The sequence below is a fragment of the Dipteris shenzhenensis genome, chromosome 31 (assembly GCF_047967505.1).
Source record: "Dipteris shenzhenensis isolate YYH24624 ecotype China chromosome 31, Dip_SZ_1.0, whole genome shotgun sequence".
In the NCBI taxonomy this organism is placed as follows: domain Eukaryota; kingdom Viridiplantae; phylum Streptophyta; class Polypodiopsida; order Gleicheniales; family Dipteridaceae; genus Dipteris; species Dipteris shenzhenensis.
In genome coordinates, this window is record NC_141626.1 from 630070 (window position 1) to 654382 (window position 24313).

The 24313-nt window shown below is 43.7% G+C and overlaps 1 pseudogene across 2 annotated transcripts in view; it reads left to right on the forward strand.

Annotated features, from left to right (window-relative positions):
• Positions 1–10662: 10662 nt before the first annotated feature.
• The window catches only part of LOC147880873 (pentatricopeptide repeat-containing protein At2g13600 pseudogene), a 33193-nt pseudogene continuing 19542 nt past the window's right edge, over positions 10663–24313 (forward strand). For both annotated transcript variants that reach the window (XR_015540481.1, XR_015540480.1), the window contains exon 1: positions 10663–12421. The product of XR_015540481.1 is annotated as a pentatricopeptide repeat-containing protein At2g13600 pseudogene, transcript variant X2 (transcript). The remainder of the gene's footprint in view (positions 12422–24313) is intronic.

A 24313-nucleotide genomic window follows, 5' to 3' on the forward strand; every position in this document is an offset into this window, starting at 1 on the left:
TTACAAGGGGCAATGCTAAGGCCTTTAGTAAGGAGCTTTGTAAGCATGCCAAAAGAAATAAGGCTAGCCTAAAGAGGCAACCAAAAAGGGTGCTATTAAAATAGGAAGGGATTATGATAAGGTAATAACTTAGAGTGGGTTAAAGATGAGGATACAGCTACCTTATCTACAACATCCTCATCTGCTAGCTCTCCTCCAAATGATAACCCATTTTTTAAACCACTCAAGGGTAGGGAAGACCAATAAAAGACCTACCACCCCCAAGGGGCATGAGGAATACCCCAATTCCACCATGGAGAAATGCCTTATAGAAGCACAAAAATTGTTATGCAATTGCCTAGAAAAGTTTTAACAATGCCTTAGGGCAAGTAAGGTATAAGACACTAGCTACACTATGCACTGCATGCCCAATAGAGCATCGAAGGCCTCTAATGTGCTTGAGGGAGTAGAAGAAAAAGGTGCCCAAAGTGTTGGGATATCTCAAGGTGTATGCCTCAGGCACACCTTGGTTTCTATGTGTGAGTGCTAGAGGCACAGTTAGGTGCCCATAAGCACAGTTAGGTGGTGGTAAGCCACATAGGATGATTGAGAGAATCTAGGAGCAAATTGAGGAGATGATTGTGGAGCTCTAAAGTCATCAGTGATGTCAGTGAGCATGTAAGAGGTGCCCACATAAGGACCTCACTCTTCTTCATTCTATATGCAAGTATTCTGAGTTTGTGTTCACTCCATGCTTTCTTTTCAGTTTACCAACATGGTATCAGAGCACTTTGATCCTCCTTGAGCCCTAATTAGGTGCCACATCATCATCTTCTTCCTCACCTCCATCTTCCACCTTCCCTTCCAAAGTCGATTTTGGAAGTGAGAGTTCTCTTCAAACCTGTATTCTCAACATCTCATCCTTCAGGAGAGTCTTTCTAAGGGCAGCACGAATCTGCAGAATGAGCTGTACAAGTTATCTCGCCATTTTCGGGGCGGCATTGTCTCAGGAAGCCGCGACGACTTTCTTCCTGGTTCTCACTGTGGAGAGCTACATTGTCTAATTCCTTCCAGAGGGAGCTGGGCGACATCACGACCTTGCTGTTCATCAAGTCTGAGCTCTTTTGGAGCAACATTCGGGTAGTTCTCATCGAAAAACCAGTCCACAGTTCTTCTACAATGCTGGGTGACGTGACTGTCTTCAGTGCGATTCCTTTCTGAGGGAGAAGCTCTACCTATTTGCCCTCCTCTCCAGTACAAAAGCCCTTTGAATTCTAACCTCTGCATGATGAATTGAAGCAGATTTCTCAGCTACCTCTTTGGCCATGAAAGCTTGACTATGCAAGTCTAAGTTTGACTTTGGACAGTCAAAGTTTGTTGACTAGTAGTTTGACCAAGATTTATTTTCAGTCTGCTATGCTCATTTTCTAGCATCTACTTGGTCATCTTTTGCTTAACATCTTGCATAAATATTGCTCTGACTAATTGCCTTATGCTTTGACATTTACTTAAGTCACATAGAGAAATCCAAGTCAAAGTATTCAAGTTGTTACTCTTTGAAGGATTATTTTTTATTGCTCATATTTCACTTGTAAGGCACTAGACACTGCCCTCGGGTAAGACCTTGCCATGGAAGCTAAGACCTTTTTTGAGAAGTTGGATGGAACTCATTTCCATACTTGGCAAACAAAAGCCAAGTCTATGCTTTTGAAAAAGAAGATATGGAATGTTGAGAATGGAAAGAAGTCTTAAAAAGAAAAAGCTAATTGGTTGACCAGAGGCAAAAAGGAAGCAACTTCAAAGACAGAATATGCCAATCTACTTTCAGTTGATGTGCCTCCACAAGATGAGGCATTCTTTGAAGATTATGCATTTTAAATCATCTCTATGTATGCTCTAGATCTCTCTTTTTATGTTGAGTCAAGGTACTCACCCTGGATAGTCCTCCAAAATGAATGAAATAAACTATTGTGTTTTGTGTGTTTTGTAAACACCTCTGGTCACCTTATGATGTAGGCCCTGTGTATGTGTTTTGCTCCATGGTACCTCCTGTAGACATTGTGTGCATCTACATGCAAGGGCGATAACCATTGGAAGGTCTTTTTGTATCCCTTTTGTTTACCTTACACCCATGGGAACCCTTACTAGCTTGAGATCCTAGCCATTGATAGATCCATGACCACCATGAGATGGCATGAGACACCTTGTGCTAGCTGTATCCTTGACATAGCCTGAGGCATTCCCTTGAGGGGGGTTTGTTGGGATATCTCAAGGTGTATGCCTCAGGCACACCTTGGTTTCTATGTGTGAGTGCTAGAGGCACAGTTAGGTGCCCATAAGCACAGTTAGGCGGTGGTAAGCCACATAGGATGATTGAGAGAATCTAGAAGCAGATTGAGGAGATGATTGTGGAGCTCTGAAATCATTAGTGATGTCAGTGAGCATGTAAGAGGTGCCTACATAAGGACCTCACTCTTCTTCGTTCTATATGCAAGTATTCTGAGTTTGTGTTCACTCCATGCTTTCTTTTTAGTTTACCAACACAAAGCTCATCAGCAAGTCAGTCACTTCTATTGCACAAGATGTTCGAGGATGACCCCGCTTGCCACCAAGCAAAAGAAAGGGACAATATGTGCTTCTATGGGTTTGAATAGCCACAATCAATTGGCTCTATTAGCCAATCTCCCAACCTCGTGATGTGACAAAGTAGCTACATTCCTATCGACCAAAGTCAAAATGCCCCTTGCAACATTATTAAGAAGTAACCCAACTCTCTAGAGGATCTCTCTAATTAGATGAATGGGGAAACAGGAATGCAAGAGCCATTAGACTCTAAAGTAAGTAGAATCCCTAGTCAAGGACCAAAATATTCCAAAGGTACTCATTGACAAATTAGGCCAATATTTTGAGAGCGGTGAGACAAATGTAGTACTACAACTCTCCTACCATGATAAGAAGATTACAACCATATTGGATGGAGAAGCGAGTGTGAGCATAGTCACAAAGCAAATGTGGGAAAATGGGGACAACCTCAAATGGACATCACTAACCTAGTGGTTAAACTGGCCGATGAGCCCAACCTGTAGGAGTGCTAAGAGGTATTAAGATTAAAATTTTTGGCTTTATTTATAGGGTGTGGTTTGTGGTAATGGAATTCCACAACCAACCCATCTCCTATGACATTATATTGGGCGAGCCTTTCATGCGTATGGATGAATTGGCCCATGGCTGGAGCACCAATAGAATATATCTATGAAAGGATTATCATGTCATGAGGGTTGATCTTCAAACTTGGAAGGCCCATTCTCTATCAGAAAATCTATATGATACTGAGTCAGATACCACTCAACAAAAAACATTAGTCAATGTGTTCCAAGCATGTAATGAGAAAGTCACGAGTGAGGACAAAGATGAACATTGGTATGCTCCATTACCTGAACCCCAATTCTCTCACAATTGGATGCATATTCTCATAACCATAGACCTTCCCAAGAAGCGGGGAACATAGATTTTGGTCCCCAATCCAAAGGTGCCCAAGGCATATAGTGCCACTTAATATGATTAATGTTTTAAGGTCATATATGGAGAGGAAAGGGGAAGTTAAAGTAAAGTCTTATGTGGCTGACGTATGTCAAAGATGCCACTGCCCATTACAAAGTCTCACCAAATTGGGGCTCTAGGCTAGATCGAGTAAAGGTCCCTGTAGGATCTCTCAAGGCAGAAGAAGATCCTCCCAAAATGGTTGAGACAAAAAAGGCTAAGGGCCAGGACACTCCTACTGGAAATAAGTAGCCTACTAGAGAGGACATCGTGGACAACAACGATGAAACGAATGATTTATGTCAAGTCCCCACACATTTCAAACCATATACAGTTCAAGATTGCAAGATACTCTTTTGAACAAGCCAAGAGAATGGCACAAGGGAGATCATCAAGGTTTTGATGGTCCTACCAAGGTCAAAGAGGTTGACCAGTCAAAATCTGGTGAAGACCCTAAACTAGTCTACATCATTGATGATGTCACACGGGAGCAAAAAGAAGCATTGATTTCACTTCTTGTAGAATATGAGGACTACCTTGCGTGGAAGTATTTGGATATGAAAGGTGTTTTGCGTGAAGTAGTAAAACATTCTATCCCAATGGTGGATGATTAGACAAAGTCTGTATCCCATGAATGATAAATATGCTACCATCATTAAGGATGAGATTCAAAAGCTAATTGATGGAGGATTCATATATAAACATATGGAATGGGTGTCTCTGACAGTCCCTGTGATAAAAAAGAATGGCAAGATCCAAGTGTGTGGACCTTAAAAAGGTTAATGCCACCACTTGTTGAGATCACTACCCACTCCCCTTTACTGAACATGTACTCGAACAAGTAGCTGGTAAGGAAGCATATAGCTTCCTGAATAGGTTTGTTGGCTACAACCAAGTTTTCATTGTGGTTGAAGACCAACATAAGATGGCATTTTCCATGGAATGCAGAATATTTGCATTGAGAGTAATGCTTTTTGGGCTAACTAATGCCATGACTACATTCCAAAGGTTGATGACAATAGCTTTTAAGGAATATCTATGAGATTTCCTATAAGCTTTTATGGAATATTCATGGAATCAAGCACTTCTCTATAGTCAATAGTCATGCATGACTAGACACATTACATGGTGGATCCTAATGCTTCTAGAGTTTGATTCCACCATTGCTGTCTGTTAGGGCAAAATTCATTACATAGCAAACCACATGTCTCATGATTCCCAATTGGGAGCCCGCAATTGGCATTGACAAATGATCTCCCCAATGCTTCATTGTTCCTTGTTGACTTAATACCAAAATGGGTGGAGATTGGCAATTTCCTAGCTAATGGGTTTCGAAAACACAAAGTCCTTAACAAGGATAGGGTCCAAAAAATCATCAAAGATGCAACACCATACCAACTAATTTTTGATCAATTATAGCATTGTGCTCGTATGCGACGTTGTGCCCCCGCCGGGAGGATGAGATTGTTGTTGTGCTAGAAGCAACACACACATAAATAATAGGAGGTCACTTTGCAAGAGTAATTGCTACTTGTAAGGCATTACAAGCCTACCTATAGTGGCCTACTCTTTTTGTAGATGTGGTCAAATTCATTAAACACAATGACAATTGCACAAAGATCCTCCATACCTCAAAAGGAGGACTATATGCCCCTCAATTGAGTGCTAACCAACCAACCTTTTGAAAGTGGGGCATTGGTTTCATTGGACCTATAAGTCCAATGACCAAGGGAACACACGCTTGGTATATTATTGTTTGTTGGGAATGGTGCTAGATGCACATAGGCACCTTAGAGCAAGCCCTTGATCACAAATATCCCAACATACTGCCCCTCAAGGGTTTGCCTCATGCTATGTCAAGGATACATCTAGTCACATAGTTAGACATGCCATTTCATGGTGGTCAAGGATAAATCTATGGCTAGGATCTCATGCTAGAAAGGGTTCCCAAGAGTCAAGGTTTACAAAAAATGGGATAGTTCCCCCTCAAATGGCTATCTCCTTTGCATGTACAAGGATTAGTTTTAGGCCTTTGTGTGGACCTAGTTTCTCATGTCTGCAAGAGGTACCATGGAGGCTAATACATATCACATGGCCTACATCATATGGTGACCAGAGGTGATTTACAAAGACTATAAGAACTAAAAACACATAACATTCCTTTTGGAGTACTACTCCAAGTAGAGAACGTCAAAATTGACTACATGACCAAGTGATGACAAAAGTTCAAAGATGTTGGACTTTAGAAGGTCTAATTTTTATCTTCCTCTACCATAAAATTTGTTTCTTCATTTGTTGATGCTACCACAATATTTGTTACTTCATTGGTTAATGGAGTTCTTTCTTCAACCATATTTGCCTTGACTTTCTTCTTCTCATTTGCAAAACTTATCAAGGTGATTGTTTTTGCCATGATAAGTGCACGGATTGATCCTATAGTAATCTTTATCAAGATGATTGGTCTTTCCACAATGCTTGCATGCTTTGTACTTGCCCTTTGATGAAAACTTGAGTTTGATCTTCTACCTTCCTTGAATTCTTCTGCTTGTAGAGAACTGATGATGCTCTCTAGTGTTGGTTGGGGAAGATTCTTCAAAGTAGTCACATCATAGTCAAAATCCTAAGGCATACTCTTCAAGAGCATAGCCATTGCATCATCTTCAGTGACTGGAGAGTTGACTGAGGCCAATTGTGTCATAAGACTCCTCATAGTTGACATGAGCTGCAATAGAGTCTCCATCCATCTTAAGTTTAAAGAACTTAATCTTCAAAGTCAATTTAGAGTTATGAGAGCTAGCACCAAATAGTACATCTAACTTATGCCAAGCCTCAAAAGGAGATTCCAAATCTTAAATATATTGCACATAATCATCTCCCAAACGTAATTCAATGATTTCATAGGATTTCTCTAACCTTTTAGCATCTGCTGGTGTTGTTGAAGTAGAGTCACTTGCCTTCCCCTTTCCTTTGGTTGTGGTGGATTCACCCTCTTATGATAACCGATTCCCTGGATTGACTGAATTTCACAAATTCTCCTTCATAAGCACAAATTTAATTTTCATTTTCCAAGTATGGAAGCCTTGGCTATCTTAAAGGTAGCCATGAGAGGGTCTTAGCTTTATGTGTAGGAAGTGTCTGCTCTCTTACAAATGGCTATAAATCTCAACCATACAAGTGCATATTGCAAGCAATGAAAGTAGAGAATCCTAGCTTTTTGCCTTAGAATAATACTTTTTTCTTCACAAGCTTTGTCACTTTTCTATTGACATATATAGGTGCTTCTTTCTTCCTCTTCCCTTGTGCTTTCACATATCCAACATTAGAAGAGCAACGAGAGCTAGGCATTGTGAACAATCATTACCAAATGAAAAATTTATTGTTATGCTAAGTGCAGCCACAACATTGGAAACTTGATGCTGCTACTAATGCCTCATCCAGCACATGCTGAAGAAAGAATTCCTAGTGGGAGACTTCAGGGTAGTAGCTCGAACTCCAAGACTTCCCCTACCACTTCTACAACTCCTCCGAGCAACTAGCCTAATGTTGATGGCTGAGACAAATCTTGGTAGGAACAAGAAAGAGATAAAGCTCCACCTCACTTGGTCAACCTTACGACACAGCGCAAGACGACCATCCCTACCATCTAGATTTGAATCTCAACTCTTCAAGTGGGCAGTAGTAGTTAGCCAACTCCCACACCCCACCATGGGTGACCTCAAAGACTCATATAGGAACAATAGCATCCGGTGGCCCCCCTCAACAACGATCGACTGGACCCAAGCTTATTGTTCGAATTTGATGACCCACCTGCTCCACAATCTCAAGGCCCTTCAAGCTAAATTACACAACAGGTGACAGCCTTGCTAGCCAATCTCAAGGGCAAGGACCCTCCCAAGCCCCAACTTACTCCACCCAAACTGCATTGGATTGAAATCTTAGAGGTACTAGGGCACTATTAATCATCAAGATATCGCTTATAAAAAACTCAACTTTGCACCTCCATCGGCCTGACCCTCGCAAAGATGAGAGACTTCAAACTAGTCCAAGACCTGCAAGTGGAACGAGCAAAGACAATCTCTCATCAAGAAATCCAATAAGGAACTAGAGGAGAGAGCATGCACCGACAAAGCCAAAACTATTGCAATCAAGGAGTGGCTCACTCATGTAGAGGTAGATCTGACCTCTAAAAAATCTCGTGCGAACATGCTACAATAAGCTTATATGGACCTTGAACAACAGTTTGAGGCATATCGCAATACCACCGAGCAAGCACAATTCAACCAGACCAAGCAATTAGAGGCCATGGATGCCCAATTCTTGGCCCAATGGGAGTGCACTCTCCAACTCCAAAACCAACTCCTAGATGCTCGGTAAATGCCTCAGGAAGAGCCAAAAAGGGAAAGCCAGTGAGAAGACAAATACAAAAGTGCTATGGAAGCACCCTTAGATTTAGGCGCATATGCACTAGAACCATGCCCAATAGAAGATACACTGCACTTCCATGTAAATGTTCTAAAAATATACTTTGCATAATACCACCTTAAACTCATTAACGTCCTCCTGCCTATTTACGTTCTCAAAATCCTTCGCTGCCACTTAGAATACTCCCACCCCATTCTCGCCATGGCATTCTTTAGTAGGGACACATGCCTTTTGAAAAGGATGCCAACATCCAGTTGCTCCCCGTCCATCTCCACTCCATCCAATTCTCCTTAACTTGCGAGCCCGCTCTCACATTCTTCAAGAGTCATTTATATTTCCCCTTAAAGAAGGTATATTGGAGCTCGCAAAACCAGCTGACTTGCCATTATGGGCTTGCAACACACATTCCTTGGCCAAAGGCCTTGGGTGGTTGTAGGTGGCAGTTGCCTAGAAGCTGAGCAGATGAGGAATTAACTCCTCTATAATAACGTGATTGGTGTTACCCCTCTAGCATCATTCTTCTATACAATGGAGTTTTTGAGGCCATGCGCAACATGCTCGCGATAGGTTTAGGCCAATTCAAAATCGGGCATGTGGCCTATCCAACTCTTCTAAGCGAGTGGCCTCCGACATGCTATTTTTCAATCCACCAAGCATCCCTCTCCCTACAATCCCCCCCCTCCCCACCTCCCTATCCTAACCCCTCTCGTCCTACCGCTTTCCCACTCAAAACATATCTCCATAGCACTCGCTATTTTTTAGCCCACCGAACATCCCTCTCCCTACAATCCTCCTCTAGCTCCTTACCCTAACCCCTCCTGCCCTATTACTTCTCCACTCAAAATTTATCTTGATTTTCCTCTCTAATCCATCCATGCTCTGCACACCACCTCTGACAGCGCACACACATCCACCTCACAAACCAGCACCTTCAACACACACACAATTAGAACCCATAGACGATCTTCCACTACCCTCAAACTCCACCCCCACTGGTATAACTCATGATTACATCCAAAACATTTTGTAGCCGACTCTCTTCTCCAAGGAGCCCCTTCTAATCCCACCACTAGTCGAGAAGCTCAACAATTTTCCCACATAGGGAGAAGATTAGCAAAATGAAGAAATCAATCCCACTGATCCCCAATGGCATCGGGTCCTCCAAAAATTCGGCTCCTTCAAAGAAATTACAATTTAAACCAATGGAAGGGAAAGTTATAAAGTTTTGATGTCAAGGCTGCTAACATAATGGAGGTGTGGGCCTTGACTACATATTTTGAAGAAAGTTTCTGCCCTCGACATGCCTCCAACCCAAAAGAGAAATGAGGCGGCTATCACACTCCGAATCCACACATGTTCCAATTATATGTAGATATTGTATTACAACCAGCCCTTTTTTGAAGTAGCCTCAATTTTGGCAAATATACTGAATGCAAGCACAAGCACGGGTACATCCCATATATATGCCTCTGTCATGCTACTGGAAATGGAGCAACTTTCAGATGTTGCAAGTAAGCGATCCCAATGTGTCGTAGGGGTACTTGCTCATTCTACCTCTCTTTGGAAATGGAAATCCTGTTTATTTGGCAAATTGGCATGTAGGGCATACATGGCTGAAATCTAAATGACCAAATATGGGCAGCCCTTTCACCAATTCTTTTGTTTGCATTTCCTTCAAACATCTATAGTTAATATGCCCATCTTTTGTGCCAAAGTTGAGCCTCTTGATCTTGTTTGGGACCATTATTGGCACATGCCTTGTTTTAAATAGTATTTTCCTGCATCACATGTGACCAATGTTCCTCTCTTTTGTTCTGTGGCAAGAATCTTGCCCACAATGCCATTATGAAACTCCTCTATAAAGCATCCAAACTTGTTCAAGCGCACTTGATAATCTTCATAAGCCATTTGACCAATGATAACAAGATTTTTGGTGAACTTTTTTAGCTTCAATTTTTCACCCGTCGCTACCTTCGATCTACTTGTCTACCATTTGCAAAACGATACATATGCCATAGTTTTTTATCTTGCCATGGTGGCCTCCATCCACTTTTTCCTACTACTAATTATCTTGTTGAAGGACATCCCTGAACGAGGCCCGACCATCGAAGAACATAGGTCTAGAACCTTCATGCCCATCATGCCCATCATATTTAGACATTTGTGTTGGAGATATCATAGCCAAAGAGTGTGTGAGATGTGTTGTACTAGAGATCTAGTAGTGGGTTGATGTGTGACTGCTAGGTGTCACCATGGGACTTATCCCATATGCACTTGGTGCTTGTATGTGTGTGAGTGACCTATAAAGGCTTGTACTTCACTTGTCATTTCATACTTGATGAATGAATATGAGCCTTTCCATCTCTCATTTAAGTATTGTTTCCTTCCACCCCAAGCCCCCCCCCTTCTCTCTCTCTCTCTCTCTCTCACACACACACACACACACACACACACACACACACACACACACACACACACACACACATACACACATGCGCGCGCGCGCGCACACACACACACACACTGCATGACCAAATTTTCAATGGGCATTGATAATGTAAAATGTAGTCTTGAGTAAGTCCTCAAGAAGGTTGGCATGAACAATTTTCAATGGGCATTGACCTCAACAATAGATATCAAGGATGGCATGACAAATTTTCTATGGGCATCGATGATGTGGTTTTGGTCTCTTGCAACAACATAGAAAATAGTGATTGCAGGAGTGCTGCCTTGGGATTTCGACAATAACTAAAGCATTATAATAACTCCGGGACTTTGAGAAGAAAGGGGGCACTTGCAAAGACAATGAAGACTCTGTTGAGGCAGTGCGTAAACTTGTCAGAAGGCAAGCGGCTCCATGCCCACATCAGCATCAGCAGTGGGCACTGTGGAAACGCGTTTCTGGAGAATCTCCTTGTACAGATGTACGGTAGATGCGGGGCTGTGGAGGATGCCCTCGAGGTCTTTTCCAAAATGCCTCAACGAAATGTCTTCTCGTGGTCTATCATGATCGGAGCCTACTTGCAGAACGAGCAGGCCGCCGATGCCCTACAACTTTTCCATCAAATGCATTTGGAGAATGTGATTCCCGATAAGATTGTCTTTCTTACAATTCTATCTGCATGTTCTATCCAGGCAGCTCTAGTGGAAGGCAAGCGGATACACGCCTGCCTTACGGGCCGGGGAATTCAGTCAGACGTCGTTGTCGGGACAGCGCTCGTTAGCATGTATGCAAAATGTGGGAGTCTGGACAATGCACGCAAGCTGTTTGACAATCTGCGTGACCGTAATCTCATTTCTTGGAACGCCATAATTTCTGCTTCTGCGCAATATGGAAGACGGGAAGCGCTCCAGCTTTTTCAGCAAATGCAATTTGAATGCATGATGCCAAACAGAGCCACCTTGATTGCAGTCCTCGATGCCTCTGGCAAAGATCAAGATCTAGCTGAAGGCAAACGGATCCATTCCTCCATTGTGGGAAGTGAGTTAGAATCTGATGTTGTTGTAGGAACTTCCCTCATGCATATGTATGGCAAGTGCGCCAGTTTGGAAGATGCATGGAGGATATTCAAGAAATTGTCAAATTTGAATGTGGTCTCTTGGACTGCTATGATTGTAGCATACGCCCAGCATGGCCAGATCAAGGAGGTGCTCCACCTTTTTCAGCAAATGGACAGTGAAGGTATTAGACCAGACAAGGTTACTTTTATCGGGGTTCTTGATGCATGTGCTAACCAGGCAGCACTTATAGATGGCAAGCGGATCCATGCTCGCATCATGGGCAGCAGATTTGAGTCTGACCTCATTGTGGGCAATGCCCTTGTCAATATGTATGGCAAGTGTGGAAGCTTGGAGGATGCATGGAGGATGTTCAGCAAAATGACAAAGCGGGATCTTACTACTTGGAATTCCATCATTACAGCACATGCCCAGCATGGGGAGGGCAAGGAGGCCTATAAATTGTTCCACCAAATGCTGTCGCAAGGCATGATCCCAAGCATGGTCACTTTCTCCAGTGTGCTTTCTGCCTGTAGCCGAGCTGGACTTGTAGATGAGGGCCTTTGTTGCTTTATTACCATGAACGAAGGCCATGGCTTTACACCAACATCGGAGCATTATAACTGTTTGATTGATCTTCTAGGACGTGCAGGACAGTTGGATGAAGCGGAGAACTTGATCAATAGTTTGCCATCCCAACCTTGTGCTACAGCATGGATGACTTTACTTAGTTCATGTAGGACACACTTAGACATACACAGAGGACAGCGTGTTGCAGGACGTGCCTTTCAATTGGCTCATGAAAATTATGTGCCATATGTGTTGCTTTCAAACCTCTGCTCTGCAGCTGGCAATTGGAATAATGGATAGAAAGTAAAAAATTGAATGACAAAGTTCTATCATCTGCATGGGCACACTGAAAGACAGGACAAACGTGCAAGAATTACTTCCAACAGTTGCCACTTAGTTTGAGGACTTGTTGGTAAGCTTGCTGCATTAAAAAAAAACCTTAGATTGCTTCCAGTTTTGATTGAAAAATTGGGTTTAAGAATGGTATAGTAGAGAGAGAGAGAGAGAGAGAGAGAGAGAGAGAGAGTTGTATTAACGTCTTCAGGAGGCCTCACGGGTCTATGAGATAAAGTATAATCAGCAGAATAACTCATTCAAGCCGCCATTGGCTAAGGCAAAGAGCGCGCTAAGGCCTAAGCTAATGATCTAAAAAACTCAAACCTTAGAGACTTAGAAAAGCACACTCTCTAAGGCTTCTAAGAGACTCCGGTAGGTAGTGTGAAAGCTCCGAGGACATATCTGGGAGTCGTGGTGTCCCTCCAATAAGACACAATAATGCCGCGCATTGTAGTTTCTGTCAAGCTATCTCTCGCCGTGGCAAGGGCATGGTCTCGAGATCTCTATATACTGTGAGCAACATCAAGGGTGACACCTCGGGTCTGTCGGTCTCTTTTGAGTAGAGCAACGATGAGCTGGACCTCTATCTTGAGTGCTCTGGTCATCCTCTGTTGTTCTTGCTCCGCTACTCTGCATCGTCTCTGCCACTAACCCAAGCTGCCCTCGTGTTAGGTATCTCCTCATCCTCCACTTCGATGTGTCTCGGGCCTAACTCAAAGGCATAAAAATCAGTGACGTGTCTTTGCGCCCGATCAGTATCCTGTGGTATTGTCCCCTCTTGTTGTCTAATCTGGTGTAACAGGGTCTCCCCGTGTAGCCGCATCTCCATCAAAAAGAGGCCAACATATATGGTCATGGAAATGGATCAAATGGGAGAGTGGACTGAACCCTTGCCCTCTTGAAAGAAGTAATGGCACCGGTTTTAGAACCAAAGCTCAAGACTTACCTATAAATATAGGAGCCCTCCTGCTTAGAGGCATCTTGCCCAAGATCTGCCATGCGCCTATTGGGTTGAGCTCTGGACTTGCCCTTTTTCCTTCCTGCCTCTTGCCGCTCAAATGTCTCTCTCGCCATCCCTTCCCTCTGGACAACAGTCGCATAGCTGTCCGGGCTATTCTTCGCCCTGCTAGTTCAATCGCCTCCTTGTTTTGGGACAGCCCTTTGGCTGTTTGGACCGCCAGGCTATTCGGCCAGCTGATTTGCCCTTAGCTATTGTAGGTGCGGTGAGTGTGGGAGCAAGCACAAGATTCAAGAGTGATAAGCCGTCACGTCAACTGTACTAGAGAAAAGAAAGTACAAGGTACTTGAAGGTAGACCCTAGGACTAAGTGTCCTAGGTGTCACATAGGACTAAATGTCCGATGTGTCATAAAAGGCACTAAAACACTAGAGTGCCTATAACTATGCCGGCACATACCAGGGCCCATAAGGCATCACTAGAACCGGGAGAAGATGTCTACAAACCCCCCTCCATGGTATGGGCTGAAGTATTCTGGAAACGTCTCAAAATACCTAGTATTTTCTGGTCATGGTGGCACATGTTCATCCAAAAGGATATGGCCACCTATGAATGTACAAGGTATGTCAGATCATGTAACAAAGGAAACCAAGTGTAAAGCTTGTCGGAAGACTTCAAACTTGGGACGAGGAAGTGCCTTTGTAAACATATCTGCTATGTTGTCCTCTGTGGGAAGGTAGGACAACTCTATGTCTCCTGCTGACAACTGCTCTCGAACATAATGATAGTGAACTTCAATGTGCTTGGTACGCGCATGAAACACTAGGTTACGCGCAATGGCCAAAGCACTCTGGCTGTCAGTGTAGACCATAGTGGAGGATGTTTGGCGAATACCAAGATGTGTAAGTAACTGTCGAAGCTAGACACACTCTACTGTAGCAGTGAAGGCTGCCCTGTACTCAGCCTCACAGCTAGATGTGGCAACTGTTGGTTGCTTCTTGCTGAGCCAAGAGATACATGAATGGCCAAGCAAAAAACAATCGCCGGTATGTGACACTCTGGTGTTGGAACAACCTGCCCAGTCACTATCCGTGTAAGCATGCATGGTAAGTGAACCCTGATCACCATAGAAGAGGGCTAAATCCTGAGTGCCTCTGAGATATCTGAAGACTCTCTTCACTGCCTGCCAATGCTGTGAACTGGGCATGTGCATGAACCTGCTAAGCTTGGGATACTGCATATTGTAAGTCAGGTCTGGTGTGGCATAAGTAAATGAGACATCCAACAGCCTGCTGGTAAAGAGTGATATCACATGGTGGGCTCCCATCATGAGCTGAAAATTTGAAGCCAGGGTCCACTGGAGTAGAGATTGGCTTGCAATCCTCAAACTGAAAACGATCAAGGAGCTGTCCAATATACTTGGACTGTGACATCATGATACCCCCCTCAACATGAGCAAACTGAAAAGCATCCTTTGCTGTCATGCAAGACCGGATGTGTGGAATAATGATTCTCTTGCATGATAAAGCAATACAAGAATGTGCATTTGCATCTCTTGCATCCCATCTTGATTGTTCCTGAGTTGGGGGAGCAGCAGCAGGGGTGCTAGAGGATAACGCTTTAGGAGGAGTACCCTCTGCAGAGGGACCAGCAGTAGGGGCAGCCACTATAGCATTGGCTGGCCTCAGATCAACCCCAGAAACAATATTCCAAAAGTGCCTTGCAACAAGAATATGTTTCATGAGATAAGACCACATCGGATAGTTGGTCCCATCCAACTTATCATCTTCACGAAGAATGCCAAATAAGTCGTGATTGTTCCAAGCCATTGTAAATAGTACAGACAGAAATGCACTGACAAAGTGACCAAAGGATAGCCTCAAGGCTTTAAACTGCAAAAAAATGTCTTACTGTCCCAAATACCTATGAGCCAACAACAGATATTTCCAGGAGGCTGCACTGGGCCTCAAGGCAACACGGTGCCTTTTCTTGCTCAGATAAAATAGAGAGAGCAAATAGACTAAAAATATGTGCAGCAAGGTATAGGAACAGAGTTACCAGCTGAAATTGAGCTCCCAACACAAAAGCCCCAAATTTGGAAGGCCTGAGTGATGACGTGGCACAATGTGACAGTCCTGAACCTGAATTTGACTGAGAACTTCAATTTTTGGAAGGATTTCAGTTGTCAACCTTGTCCAAAGTGTTGTATTGACAAGTTGAAGGTCCAAATGTCAAAAGCCCTAAATTTTCCTGTTGGAAATTAGGGTTTGACAGTCAAATACTGTCAAAATGCAGTAGGTTCAGCAAGGGGGGGCTGAAACTGAGCGGATCCTGTTGAGAACAGGCTGGACAACCTGAGAGAGGCTCCTAGATAACTCGCGTGGAGTAGGCGCCCGCTGTAGATGAGCATTCGCCACTTGGAGGTGCCTCGAATTAGAGCCTTGTGCAGATTGCGAGCTGGAAAAGTGTATCCAGCTAGTCACCTAGCTAGTAGAGGTATCTAGGATGGAGATAGAGTCTCCAGCACGGCAGCAGCAGCATGTCGAGGTGAAGGAGCAGCTATAGGGTGGCTGGAACTGCCTCAAAAGGCTTCGAACTGAAGATGTAGCTGCTGGAGGTCCCTGGAGAGTGTACTAGACAGGTCGTGATCTGCATACGCTTGCTGTAGAAGTGACCCGAGGTGGAAGGACAGCCGTACAAGACCTAAGCCAGCTGATGGAGATCTTCGAAGTGCAGCCGCCTATCAAGAGAAAGCTGGAGAAGCCAAGTTACCGCGATGAAAAGCTCCTGGAAGTCCCTAGAACTGCTCACAATTTCAAAAACGAGCTGTTGAAACAGTCGACCAGCAAGTGACTAGCTCCCAAAGAGCAATGGAGGGGCTCTGGGAGGCTGGAGAAGGCTGGGGGAGTGAGTAATGCCCGCTTTGATACCACTGTAGGTGCGGTGAGCGTGGGAGCAAGCACAAGATTCAAGAGTGATAAGCCGTCACGTCAACTGTACTAGAGAAAAGAAAGTACAAGGTACTTGAAGGTAGACCCTAGGACTAAGTGTTCTAGGTGTCACATACGACTAAATGTCCTATGTGGCATAAAAGGCACTAAAACACTAGAGTGCCTATAACTATGCCTGCAAGGCACATACTAGGGCCCATAGGGCATCACTAGATGTGGGAGAAGATGGTCTACAGCTCCGACGAGCAGCAGTTCATTCAGTCGACTAGGTGTTCGAACCAGCTTTGCTATCTCAGTTGCCGACTAGCTTGTGAACTAGCCGGCTCTCTCTCTCCAATCGCAATTTTGGCAGGTTTATTGCAGTTTACAGCCTTCTACCTCCTTCTGAGTCTTTTTTTTGCTAGATTTTAGCATGGCTGATGGAAATCATCTTCCTCAGGCAGATCACCCTATGGTGAATTCCAGCTAGCCTTCCAAGATGTCTGAAATAGAAGTCGATATGGACAACAATGAAGATCTAGTTACCAAAGACGCCTTCAACCAATTCCTCATTGGTCTGGAGGCAAAACTTTGAAGTATTGAATTCAAATCATGAGCAGATGTTTCAGCAAATCACTGCGATGTAGACTCATCTTGAGCCTTTGACTCACATGGATGCGATGGCGTAACTCCAACCTCGGTTTTCTGGGGAACAAAAAGATAGCAAGAAAGAAGTGGTGGATACTTGGCTCCATAAATGACAAGTACATTTCAACTTCGATCCCTATTCTGAGGACAAAAGAATTCAATTAGGAGTTGGATACCTAGCACGAAAAGCTCTTCTTTGGTGGAAGGAATGAGGCCTCAGCCAACCACTTGGGCAGAGTTTGAGGAGACTTTCAGAGCTGAATTTCTCAAGAAGGAAGACGATTACGATATTGTGGCTAAGTTTAAAGCTCTCGATATGACCAAGCAGAATCTGACTTTTGAGACATACCTACAAAAATGCAGGGATCTATAGACTCGGGCTACAAAGATGGATCCTATTACCCTCTTGGGTTTCTGTAGCTGGATTACCCGATGTATATAGTTTGCAAGTAAAGAATAACAAAAGCTCTACCTTGAAGGAAGCCATTCATTTTGCGTGCATATTATGGAATCAACCAAGAAAACAGCTATGACCAAGATGCAAGGGAAGAACAAAAGAAAGTTCTTTCATCTAGCTTCTAGCACGGGAGAAGTAAAGTCTTCGGATGTACCTTCTCAAAAAAAGCAAAAACTGACTAAAGGCTGTAATGAAGGGGAAAAAGAGGCCAAGTTAGAGGCCCTTTAGGTGGAAAATGTGGAGGGACTATATAAGTCTCCATCCACCCCCTACATGAAGTGCGGCGCTTGAGGTTCACATAATCGGAGAAGGGCATCTCAAGTTTGATGGCCTTAGGTAGGGCCTTGTATGAACGCAAAGAATCTGCCAACATGTCATCAAAAGTGGCTTGCTGCCCATCACCCACTCCCTGCTCCGTAGAAGCTGCTGCCATCAGATGCACTAGCTGCGTTTGGCTATATGTGTTGCTGGCGGAGCGATAGGTGCATGAACCATGTAGAGAAGGGTGGAAGGGCAAATTTGGAGATGGGGAGAGAATAGCAGAAGGAAGGGAGGAGAAGAGAGGAGAAGGGGAAGGAGAGGAAAAGAGAAGAATGAGGGGATAGAGAGATAGAGAGAGGGAGGAGAGAGAGAGTGTGAGCGTAGGCAGGAAGGAGGAAGGGAGAGTAGATAGGATTAGATGTCACATCCAAAGGTACATAGTAGGGGGTGGATGGAGACTTATGTAGTCCCTCCACATTTTCCACCTAAAGGGCGTCTAACTTGGCCTCTTTTCCCCCTTCATTATAGCCATCCCTTCCCATAGAATTTTGCCTTCAAAATTTCATATGCGGGCTGTTAAATAGGTGCAGCAAACCGCAAATAATAGTCAGGCCGGTAGGAGATAGGGGTTGTCCTGGACAATGCTCTCTGGCTGCCATGAGTTCTCATCCTCAGGGAGTCCTTGCCACTTGGTAAGATACTCGGTGTAGACTTTGTTTCGGAGTACGTGATCCCTGAAACCCATGATGCGCTTCAGAACATAGAGTATGTGGCCCTCCTCATCCATAGGTGGTAGCTCAGGAAGGACTTGGACATGCTGTCCGACATGTGGCATTAGCAAGGACACATGGAAAACATTATGTTTTTCCAAAGTACTATTTATGCTTCTATGGCCACCTGTGAGGGCGTCATGGTGTCATGGAGCAGAGCTAGCCACTTGTCTTTGAGCACAAAAGTCTATGCTTGTAGAATAACCATCCATCTTGGATTGAATAATGGCCGGGCGCAAGAGTTAAGGCAAACTAATATTGAGTGCCAAACTCTGTGGAGTCCGCGTACTGTGTTTTCATAGAGTCAAGGTCTTTCCCTTGAATCTCTAGTATAGTGGCCTTTTCGATTGGCTGAATGGAGGCTTTTCTACTGAGAGCTTCGGCGCCGGGTTTATTCTTTCTAGGGACATATTCAATCATGCTGTCGAATTGTTGGAAGATGTGACTCCATCGGGATTGCCGATCGCTCCACTGTGAGTTGGGCATTGTTTGCAGCCACTTTAAGGCTTGGTGGTCTGTCTTGACTGTAAAGGTACGTCCATAAAGGAACAGCTTCCAGTGTTTTAATGCTTGGATGACGCTGAGTAATTCTTTGTCATAGACCGAGTAATTCTTTTCGGCAAGGTTGAGCTTTCTACTGTAGTATGCCACGGGTCTTTCTTCTTGCTGTAACACTTCCATTGCTTGCATCAGTAATGACCAAGAATGGATCATCCCAAGATGCGATTTTCATTGGAGCTGTCGTGGCCAATTGTTGTAGGTCGTGGAAGGCTCGCAAAGCTGCGCCAGTCACGGAAATCTTCTGTTGGCAAGTCTTTGCCCCTTCTAATAGTTCGGTTAAGGGTGCTGAGGTGGTGGAGAATCCGGTCATGCGAACTATAGGCCTGGCAAAGCCCTACAAAAGATCGGATCTCTTGGGCCGTCGTGGGGATTGCTTGAAATTTTTGAGGGTCCGAGCGAATGCTATTGGCGCTTATGGTATATTCCAAATATTGGATTTCCATAAGGCCGAACTCACTTTTCTTGAGACATAATTGATTATCGCGCACCTGTGGTAGTCTCTGCTGCAGGTATTGCTTGCTGTAATTGTATTGCAGCAAGGAGAATTCGGCAAGTATGTCACATAGTGACGAGGATTGGGATAGGGAACATGAGTCCTCCCAAGATGGGCAATCTTTGTTTGAGGGAGCTTCTGTTGAAGATGATGAGAATGCTGATAGGCAGCCTTATGGACCTATGCCATTGAATGGACAGCCAATCTCTATGCCAAATGGACAGGATGCTCCATTGCAACAGTTTATTCATGAGTCTGAGTGTTGATTTGCATGGCGAAGGCAATGGTTTTCAGCATGCAAATCAGGGACAGCAAGTCATTCCTTATCCCTTAGTGCATCCAGGTTTGGGAATGGTCAAGGAATGCTTGGAAATCACCCTGTTGGTTTTCAGCCTGGAACGCAAGGTATGCAAGGCACTATGCTTGGGGAACGCAGGTTGGAATGCAGAGAGTTATGAATGGAAACACTGGCATGCAGCGAGGAATGCAAAGTGGAATGCATGGCATTATGGGAGCTCCTATAGGCATGCTTGGTATGTAGGGCACTGGGGCTGGTATAGCAAACCCTGCTATGGCTAATGGCAATGTTGGTCAGGCTTTTGCTGTCTACTGTGATGTATATGGAAACAAAATTGGTGCAATCCTCATGTAGAATGGACGGGTTGTTGCCTTGGAGAGTAGAATGTTGCAGGATGCCGAAATAAATTTGCAAGTATATGAGAAAGAGTTGCTGGCTGTGGTTCTTGTTCTCTCTGTGTGGGAGCATTACTTGCTAGGGGCTGATTTCATTGTACAGACAGATCATCAGACCTTGAGATATTTTCCTCACTCAGACTAGGTTGTCTGAGAAGCACAGCAGCATTTGCATTATACTTTCAGAGATGGATTCCTTCAGAGGCATGGTCGTCTCTGGTGTTACAAGCAGGTCGGGTCTAGCGTGCAGGGCATTGACATATTGATGCTTTATTGAAAGCAGTTGAGACTTTCTTTGGCCAACTTTGTGACAAGAGATGGATGTTTTTGTAGGGATTTGCATTGTATGCTAGCAGATCATTGATGTAGCTTACTGATTGAAGCTACCAGATCTTTGGAGGATTCAAATATGCTTGAAATGTGAATCTTCTCAAACCTTTTCAGGAGATGGGCCAGAGGATATGCTTTTTGTGTGTAGCCAGAAGTTGGGAAACTTGATGATATCTTAGTTCCAGAGCAGGTATTGGCACATAAGGGAAGGAAAGCCAGAGGTAAATTTTCTCTGGTTTGTATGCAAAGTGGCTGGAAGAGGGTGATTTGGCAGAAACACCTACTTAGAAGCTTTTTAGCTTGAGCCAACTTCGGTTGGTCTGGAGCATTGCCTGATTCTCAAGAGAGGGGTAGTAAGATTGTCTCTTTGTTACAGACATGCTCAGATATCTGGAGGTCACTTGGTAGACATTGTATGTTTCACCCGAGGTACTGCTTGCTGACAGTATATCTGCCTTGGGACTTTTATGATCAGTGCACTAATGACTATGAGATTTTTGCAGTGTATATGGATTGCTACCCTACGCTCTGAACAATCATATATGCAGTGCTAGTTTGTGATACATGCTTTAATGATGGTATATTCACATGTATTTCAGAATGCAATCAAAGATGCTTGCAATGTTTCAAGAGAGGGGTATGTCATGAGGGCGTGATTTTTGGTGCCTACATGTGGGCAGGACCGTGGGAAAGCAAAGAGCATGGTCAAGGGTTGCTTGATGTGCTAGAACCCCTAGAAATTGTGCCTTGGGGGTGATTTTTGTGGTTTGGACCAGAAAGGGGGCAAAACACCCTTAGTTTTGAAGTTGGTCTTTGGTGGGGTTTTAAAAAGGCCCCACTAGAGGGGGGGGCCTCAGGGAAAATGAAAGCCCTTAGGGGCATCCTAAGGCATGGGCTACCATGTGGCATGCCCATGCAAGTCCATTTTGGAAAGGAACTCTATGGAAGGAGCTGGCTGGCTGACGGGCGCACAGAAGACCTTGGAGCAGAGGAAGAAGGGAGAGGAAAAAAGGAGAGTGCGTAGCCGGATCGTCATGAGGGCGGTGGTTCACGGGTATAGAAGAAGCTTGGGGGCTGTGGCTATACACGGGAGCTTCACGTGCAACTCTTGCAATGACGACGTACGGGCACGTGAGTGGGGACGAAGCGAGTTGTGCACGGGTGCTGGCTGATGTGGCCTTCCCAAGGTCACAAAAACCGTATGAGATCCTTGGTAGAAAGGTACGGAAGGCTTTTGGGCTGCTGTCCGTACGGGATTGTATGGACGGCCGTACTGTCAATGCTCCTACGTGCAAGTTGTCGTACACAGCAGTAGTACCCGTACAGATGCAAAGCTGGCAGGGCAGTCCTGATGTTGTATGGTCTGGGTACGGGGAGACATTATCACTGGCCACTTGTTGGAGCTTGTGACAAGCTGGGTTTAGTCACCTTTTTCTTGACCATCGACTCTATGCGTACACTCAAAAGGTGGCTACCCGTGAAGGGTGCTCCCATCCCTTTTCGTGATGGCCCGTGAGAATTGGGCTGTGTTTTTGAAGAGACTTGCTTGGCAGGGCGATTACAATGTGCTTCTGAGCACCGTGGGCAGTTCAGTTATGCCTGTTGTTTGGGTATTCCAGTGAGTCAAGGGCACTTGTGATTTGTCTGGGGAGCATGTGGCCTTGTGTGGGCTGCTAGTAAACGCTCTCGGGTTAAATGCAGGTGTTTGCATTGAGTATGGATGCCTATGGTCACATGGGTGTGAGAGCAGAGTCCCGTAGGGCTAATGTTTGGAATATTGATGCCTACTGAGAGTGGAAAGAGTACTGAATGCAAGCAGCTTTGAATTCATTGTGTATCTTATTTGCTGGCTTTGGCTGGTAACATGTTCCGTGTGGGAATATGTTTCTGGTTTCTCTAGGAGATGGGTCACATGCAGGCAGTGGTTGCTAGGCAGCGAGAGGGATGGTACATGTGTGAGTGCCATAGTGTTTGCTGTGTTGTGATGCCTGTTTTCTTATGGGAATCAAGTTTCAAAAGAGAGTTTGTTTGAGTATACTTGTGCTTTCTAAGTTAGAAATGTATTTTTGCCTCTTTGTAGAAACGAGACATAAGTGTAAAAGGCCTTTTAGCTTTTTATGTTTTAAGAGAGAGAGAGAGAGAGAGAGAGAGAGAGAGAGAGAGAGAGTTTCTAGTTTTTTGGAAGGTTTTGTTTCTTGACTTGCTTGTTTATTTTTGCTTAAGTCACCTGCTTCGTTTCTTCTTTATTTCTTGTTTTCATTCTCTTTTGTTTATTTGACGTATTTTAGTAAGCACTGGGTTTGCCCAAGAGACTCCGCGGGTCTTTAGAAACCCAGTATAGCTGCTTATGCTTGGGCACTGATGTTGACATAAGTGTTGCTTTGCTTGCTAAGTATGTCTTCCTTTTGTTTTTCATAAAAGTTTTTGTTTACCTGTTTTTTCTTCTCTTTCATTTTCTCTTTTATTTTCTTTGTAGATTTTTGATCTTTAGAACAACAAAAATTCTAAATTTGTATGATTGGACTTATTCTAGTCTTACAAAGGTATATTTTTCTATCGCCTTAGCAGACATGCAAATTCTTTGAATTTTCGTCCAAGTGGTGATCAGCTGTTCAACTACATCGTTTTATCTTACACGGGTGCAGAAGCCCCAACAGCTAATCTTATTCTCATTTATTCTTATTATTATTTTAATTCTTTTCTTTTTGTTTATTTATTTATTTTTAAAATTTTTAATTTTGTCTCTCTCTGTATCTCTCCCTTAATTTTATTTTATTTTTAATTTTATTTCTTTAAAAAGTATGCTTTTGTGTTTTGTTTTAGTTGCTCTCCTTGGTTTATCTCACTGTATGATCGCTTTATTTTTTGTTTATTTTACTTTATTTATTTATTTATTTATTTTTTAAATTATTGGTAACTTTCCTTTTCTCTTTCTCTTTCTTTGGTGCTTCTAGGTTGATTAAGCTCTTACAGTGGCCTTGGGGCCCTGGCTAACCCTAACTGTAATCGCCAGTTTGGGGGTATATTGGCATTAGCGATACATGCTATGATGAATTCGCCTTTTGGAAACCAACAGGGCGATCTCCTGGGATGTCATCTGGCTCCTGTGACATTCCCTTGTAGTAGTAAGGGAGGAGTTACCTTGGGATGAGTAACGACTGTGCAAGCAAGCCCCCCCCTAAATACTAGTCTCGCTCCTGCTAGAGTTAGGGGATATAGCAAGGGAGAAACTGCCTTGGGATGGGCAGGGAGAGTGCAAGCAAGTTCCCCAATGTTGGATTGTTTGACCTCACTGAACAACATTGGAAATTCTAGTGATGGTCTTGTCTCTTTGGTAGGTGATTTAGTTGGGTCTAGCTCGGTAAATCAAAACAAAAAAGTTAGAAGAAACATATATAGAGAAAGGTATAACTTTTTAGCTAGGTCAAACATGAATAATCTTCATGATTTTGGGGAAGGTAACATTAATTGGTCTAACTTTAAGGCTTTATTAGTTAGCACTCATTATACTAATAATAACATAAGAATTCTTAATAAACTAAGACGTCTTAGAAACAAGCATCTTAAGACTTCTATTAGTCTTATTCATGCCACGCAAGTAATTTATGTTGTCTATAACATACATAGTAGTAATATGCTTTATGTAGGACAAACCTATAGGACAGGTTTTATTCGTTTTAGTTTGTGAGTTGCCTCCCTCACTTCCTCTTCCTCCACTTCCTTCTCCTTTAGTTCCTTTCCTCAGTTCCAAGAGTTTTTGCTTCTCGAGACTATAAAAGAAGACTATTCTACCTAGATAGATTAATGTCACTGGGTCTTTTTTCAATAAAAGTTTTGAAAAATATAATGTCAAAGTTCTTTTTAAACT